This window comes from Ictidomys tridecemlineatus, chromosome 12, assembly GCF_052094955.1.
Source record: "Ictidomys tridecemlineatus isolate mIctTri1 chromosome 12, mIctTri1.hap1, whole genome shotgun sequence".
Classification (NCBI taxonomy): domain Eukaryota; kingdom Metazoa; phylum Chordata; class Mammalia; order Rodentia; family Sciuridae; genus Ictidomys; species Ictidomys tridecemlineatus.
Window position 1 is genome coordinate 12,431,405 of NC_135488.1, and position 6,391 is coordinate 12,437,795.

At 39.4% G+C, this 6,391-nt stretch overlaps 1 protein-coding gene across 1 annotated transcript in view; it reads right to left on the bottom strand.

Annotated features, from left to right (window-relative positions):
- LOC144369042 (uncharacterized) overlaps positions 1 to 5,038 on the bottom strand; it is a 65,798-nt gene extending 60,760 nt beyond the window's left edge. Inside the window, exons 1-2 of the mRNA XM_078028116.1 lie at positions 5,025 to 5,038; positions 2,215 to 2,291 (exon numbers count right to left, since the gene is read on the bottom strand). The gene's annotated coding sequence lies outside the window, so the exon portion shown is untranslated. The remainder of the gene's footprint in view (positions 1 to 2,214; positions 2,292 to 5,024) is intronic.
- Between the last annotated feature and the right edge of the window lie 1,353 nt (positions 5,039 to 6,391).

Below are 6,391 nucleotides of genomic sequence, written 5' to 3' on the forward strand. Positions count from 1 at the left end.
CTGGGAATGTGGCTCAGTGGTTAATTACCCTTGGGCATATATTATATACATGCATATATATCTATATATTATAAATATGTTATATTTATATAATATAAATATATATGCATATATATCTGAAGTTTGAGTGTTATTAATTTGTGTGTGGAGCAAGGTGTTTTCTGTCTTTTGGCTTTTCAGCAGAAGAGTCTCTACCCTGTGAACTTGTAGTGTCCCTGTAGATTCATAGCACCTCACAGAAAATGGAGAAACAAATAATAACATCAAATGCAAATAGTACACAACATTAAAATAAACACCCAGTGTCTACTAACTAATTTTCACAAAAACAGGAATGGTGGGGTAAGCAATTGCCAACTGCCAAAATGATAAACAACCATGAACTAGACCTGGCATTAAAGTAAACAACACAGGTCAAAGATATCATTCATAGCAGTAATAATTGCACCATGAAAGGTGGGGGAAGGAATTATATAAACCAAACAATTCTACAAGATGGTAAAAATATATTTCATTAAGAGAAAAGAAAATGTGATAGGAAGGCAGAAGAAAGTTTAGAGTGTTCAAAACGTGAGCAGAGTGAAAGCAGAAGGGATGTAGCAAGTGATACCAAAAAAAAAAAAAAAACTAGAATAAGAAAAACAAAATAAAGGGAGAAAAAGAGAACAAAGGAATTTGGCTGTTGGCAAGAGAAGGAAGGAGGGAAACAGAAATAAGAAAAACAACAAGCAAAAACAAAATAAACCAAAAACCCTAACCCTCAAAAGACAAGGCCAGGCAAAAGAACTATGTGGGGAAAAATGAGGAAAAAAAAAAGAAACAAATATGTATATATATGCCATGAACCAGTCAGCCCAGTAAGAACATGCACACCCAAAAAGAGAAAGAAAGAAGATTCTAAATGTAAAAATGGAAGAATCATCTCCACTGAAGTGGCCAAAACAGTCAACAAAAATGGATGATCACTGCCCACTGTCCTTTATGTTTCTTCTTGGGCTGTACACAAGAGAGAGAGAGTGCACAAGGAATGGGAGTTGTTGGCCCCTTCCTCTTTTTGGGTTGCCAGTTGGAATGGCCTAAGATTGAAGCTGGTTGAAATAGCTCTGAGCTTCCCTTCTTACCAGTATAAGGAAGGATGGAATGGAAACTACTGAACGTTGGAGTTTGGTCTGCCCAGACCAGAGCAATGCACTCCCAGCATGGGGCTCCTGCAGAGTTCTAAGGGTGGAGTTCCACAGCTGCAGCTTGGGTTTCCTCAGGTCTTAGGGGCTTTGTTGGGTGGTATCTGCTCTGGGGAGATTAGATCAGCACATGCCTAGGGTCCAGGGCCAGGCATGTGCTGATCTCTGCTGGGAGTCTGGAGACCCCCAAGAACTCTACTCCTGGGGCAGAGGAACCCATCCTCCACACACTTCACTGCCCATGAACAGGGCTTCCCTGCCTTAGTCCCTGAGTGTATTTACACCAGCCTGTTCCAATTCCTGATCCTCTTCAGCTGATCATGTGAGCCTAGACACAAAGGGAAAGCAAGTTCAACCCCCCTTAATTTTTCTGGTTTGAATCCCTCTGAGTACAATCTTATTTGTGACTATTTCCCTCACATTCTTCTAGTTACACCCTCAGTCACACTTTAGGTACTTGCCTGGACAGTATGGCCAACGTTTATTCTGAACACCCCACCCCGGGCTCCCACAGCAACAACACCCCAGTGTGGCTTCCTCTAGGTGGCTCCTATCTTAGCTTTTGATTTGCCAGTTGAGAAATAAAAAGAACTTTTTAAATGCCATTTTGCTGTGCAGCCTCTGGATCACCTAAGTTCAGGCTGCTTTTCTGATCTATAGTTTTTTTCTATGCCAAATCTGTCTATTGAGTTTCTCTCTCTCTGTCACCCCTCCCCTCTGTAGTTAACCAGCAGCGCTGCCACTGTCCCAACCAACTTGGCTCCTATGAACTCTTTCTTGTTCTTTGATCAATACACCCAAATTTCTGAATCTCTAGACACTCTGACCATCCCATATTGAATTTCCACTCCCACTCACTGATCAGATGTATACCCACTGCTTGAATCCCAAGCCACAGAGCAACTGGAAATGTGGCTTCCTCTAATCTACCATCTTGAATCCCAAGCTACAGTGTTAATCAAGGATAAGCCAACCCGAAGCACACCTCTAGTACTAGAGTAAGGGTTCAAAATATCATGCAACATTCACTCACCTTCTGCTGGCCCAGATCCCAGCATCTAGGAGACTTTGGCCATGTAGCCAGTGGATTGAGCAGGAACACTGGCCAAGCTGCCTCCAAGTAGGAAGTGAAGAGGAAAGATTGAAGCTTTAGGTGCAGTAGTCCCACCACCAGGAAAACCTGCCTCAATCAATATTCAGAGCTTACAGACTAGTCACTCCTCTAGGAAAAACAGAAAGAGACTTCACCTGTTTCTTCCAACACAGAAGGGGAAGGAAAGGAAGCAGGAGCGAGCTCATCTGAGAGCTGCAGTGGAAATTTTAGGTGAAAGGTCTTTCCCCTGGAAGTCTCTTGATTATAGGATTCCTGATTGTCCCAAAACCCCTGGATTGTCAGACATCTGTGTCCTAGTGGGTTTATCAGAATGATTTAGTAACCCAAAGTGCTAATTCTTTGGGATGGGAATAATCAGGATTGTTGTTTTAAAAGTTGAAACGAATTCTAAAACGTAAATGTTGTGACAAAGTTCTCTGTTCCTCAAGGAGAGTGACAATGGCATTTGGAGAGAGATAAGATTTGGTTGCTTCCAGACTTTTCACACTTATCAGAATATTTAGCATCTGTGGCCCCAAGATACTAAAGGCCAACCATAGCTTCCCATTCATTATGACAACCCAAAAGGTCTCCATATGGTTCAGATATCCCTTGGAGGATGGCTGCCATAACTTATTGAGGATCACTGGCTGATGCGCAGATGTCCTCGCTGATCATAGATTAACTATCTATAGGTTTAGATCCTTTTTTTTAGCCACTGGTTTGTGATAAATACACTGAATTATTTCATGTTATTTATTTTCTGCTTATTATCAGAGAAATAAATCCATTTCTGTGACACTTTTGTATATTTAACAAGATAACATGTAAAACACTTAGTTCAGTGCTCAGCACTCAACAAACAGCCACAACTTCCTTCCTTTATATGTGCCATTGTTAGCTATGTTTGATTATTAAATATTACTTAAAAGGAAAGCCAAAAGCAGCACTATTATATACCATTTCAAATTTAAATTTCACTTGGAAGAGATTATTTTTATCTTTTCCAATTCCTTTATTAGCACTTGGTTCTTCCAAGACAATTTCCTTACCTATAAAGTGAGATGTTAGAGCTAGGGCAGTGACACATGCCTATAGTATAATCCCAGCTACTTGGGAGCCTGAGTCATGAGTATTGCAAGTTCAAGTCCAGCTCCAGAAAGTTAGTGAGAACCTGTCTCAAAAATAAAATAAAAAGAAAGATTTGGAGATAGAACCAAGTAGTAGAGTGCTTTCCTAGCATGTGTAAGGCCCTGTGTTCAATCCCCAGTACCACAAAAATAATAATAATAATAATAATAATAATAATAATAATAAATAGGTTGTCAGTATTGGCAGTGTGGGGTTGTTATGAAGCTTAGCTGAGACTGTGTTTGTGAAGGATCAATAAATGATAGCATCTAAATAGTTGTTTTTTCCTAGGTTGTTTTAATAGCTTTGAGGGGGGAAAATACAGCATTAAAGTGGGATTTTTTTAAATGTCCAATAGTTTCAGAAATTTCTATGCAATCTGGTTCCAAGCACCTCAAACATTAGCTTAAATACTAATCACCCAGGAAACTTATTAAGATGCTGATTCAGATCCAGTAGGGTCAGAACTGAAATCCTGCATTTCTATTGAGTTCCCAGAAAGAGACTTGAGAGTCTGACAAATCAGGGTTTGCATATGTTTAACAGATACTTAACTTGACAAATTTCTTGGAGATTCAATTTTTGCATCTGTAAAATGGTAATAACAAAATAGACCTTTCTAATCAGTATGATAATTATGTAATATGGCACATATAAAGTAGATGACATATTGTAGCTACTCGGTATCAGTTAATCTGTTCAGCTTTCTTGCCTCTGAAGAAAACATGAACAGTGTCAAAAAGATTTCTCAAGCTAATAAAATTCTGTTTCTCTTTGAGTGTAAAGTTACTCATGGAATCATAACATTTTTGTTATCATTAGTAGGGTTCCTATTTGAGTTAAGGATGGTCAGATACACTATTGAAAAGCAACTATAATGAAGGGCAGGATATATTTAAAAGGAAAAAAAATTCTTTTGATTTGGTTTAAAATATCTACCTCAAAATGAAATAAGTAAGAAATGACATTGTTAAGTTGTCAGTTTCTTTCAAAAAGCTAAGCTCTTTAAGTCTACATGTTAATATACAGTGTTATTAGCTTCTGACAGTAGGTTCACTTGCCAGAGGGTTTTCATTTGGTTCAGGCAAGTAGTTCCAAAAAATGTAGGCCACAGGAAATCAGTGTCTTTATACCAGCCTCCCTAAGGTTACAGCTCAGAGCTCCAATGCCAATCCCTGGTACTCAAGTTTCCCAAAATGATTAAGCAAGATAATGAGGGCTTAAAAGATTGTTAAGTTTGCTCCAGGGATCTCAGGGTTCTAGATGTGCATGCCTATGTAAAAGCAGGATAAATCAGACTGACCAGAAAATATGGACTACAAAACACCTCTGGATGTCAGGTGAGGTCAGCCTACCAGCACTACTAACCTTGCCAGAAGAGTGAATAAAGAAGCATCTAGAACTTCAGCCCTGCCATGTGGTTTGGTTGGGCTTGGTTTTCTAAAATTGTTCCTTTGTAAACAGATGTGGAGGCCCAACAAGGAGGTTTGGAAGGTTGAGATTTTTGCATTTGCTTCCATTCCTATCACATTCCAGAAGAGGGAGTTTGATACTTAGGAAATGAATTTTCCATCACTCTCGGGACCAAGGGGGAAAAAAAGGAAAATCTCGCCACGTACCCAAGGAACTTGAAGGGAAGTGACTTCACAGAGGCTTCAGTATCATTACAACAGGATTGGAGGTCTTGGTCTCACCTGTAATATATATAAAAAAAAAAAGAAAATGGAGAGAAGAGACTCACTCAGTCTTCTGGCAGTCAGCCAGAAGCAGGTGGTAGTGTGACTAGTGAAACAGAAAAATGTGTGGACTAGAATCTATGGAAAGGGCTGGATCATGCACAAATGGAAATCTAGGGAGGATTCCTTAAAGGGACCAAGTGGTTAGAGATAGCTGTCTAAGAGCATGTGGAATAAATTCCAGAAATCACACAGAATTCCCACTAAAGTGGGGTACTCAAATAAAAAATGGACCAGAAAATATACAGTGGAGAATTTGGTTAGGATCACATGACCTGTGGGAACTAATATTGCTAGGCAGTTTTCTGGAAAAGAATCCAACAGAAGCCTTTCTTTGATGAAGGGATGATGGTATTCAAGCCATCTTCAATTGAGTCTCAAGGTTCAAACAGTCCCTTCCTACAAGTTAAAACAGCAAGAAACCACATTCCCTCTGTTTTGTAGATTCTGGATTTGCAATGGGTTTGGGTTATCAAACGATATCTGGGGGTTTTGTCATTGAAGTGGGTCAGAAGGACAGCAATTTATACAACCAAGAGGGAGCATGGTGCGAAATGAGGTGGCAGATATGGACTGGAGGGTGGCCATGCCCAACCCAATGGGCTATATTAGAAATTTGATTTTATGATATGTGCAATGGAAACCATTGAAATATTTGTGTAAGTGTGTGTGAACATGCACGTGCACGTGGGAGCTGGGGATTAAATCTAGGTTCTCACACATGCTAAGCAAATACTCTACCACCCTAGCTGCACCCCATCCACAGAGGATTTTTAAGTATTAAGGACCCCTTCATTATTTCTAGTATAAACCTATCCTGCAGTTGCATTATTCCCTTTTATTCATTTAATAAATATTTTATGAGAGTCTACTATGTATCATTCACTGTTCTGGGATTTGGAAACAAACTATTGGACAGGACAGATAAGGTCAATGTCAATGTCTACTGCCAGTCAAATGATATCTTCTGGTCGGTAAGGAGAGACAGACTAGATTTCCACTTGCTTACCCACCTCAGTTGTGTAACCATATTCAGTGCAAAACCATCGTAGCCTTCTAGGGACTTATGTTTTAGTGACAGCAGAAAGATGATAAACAAACAAAACACAAGATAATTAAAATCTTACCTTGGTATACTTGGAACATTGGTTATAGGAACTATGCAGGTACCAAAATCCATAGATTCTCAAATAATTCCTTTGATAAAATGATGGTGTATTCATATGCCATACACACACACATACACACAC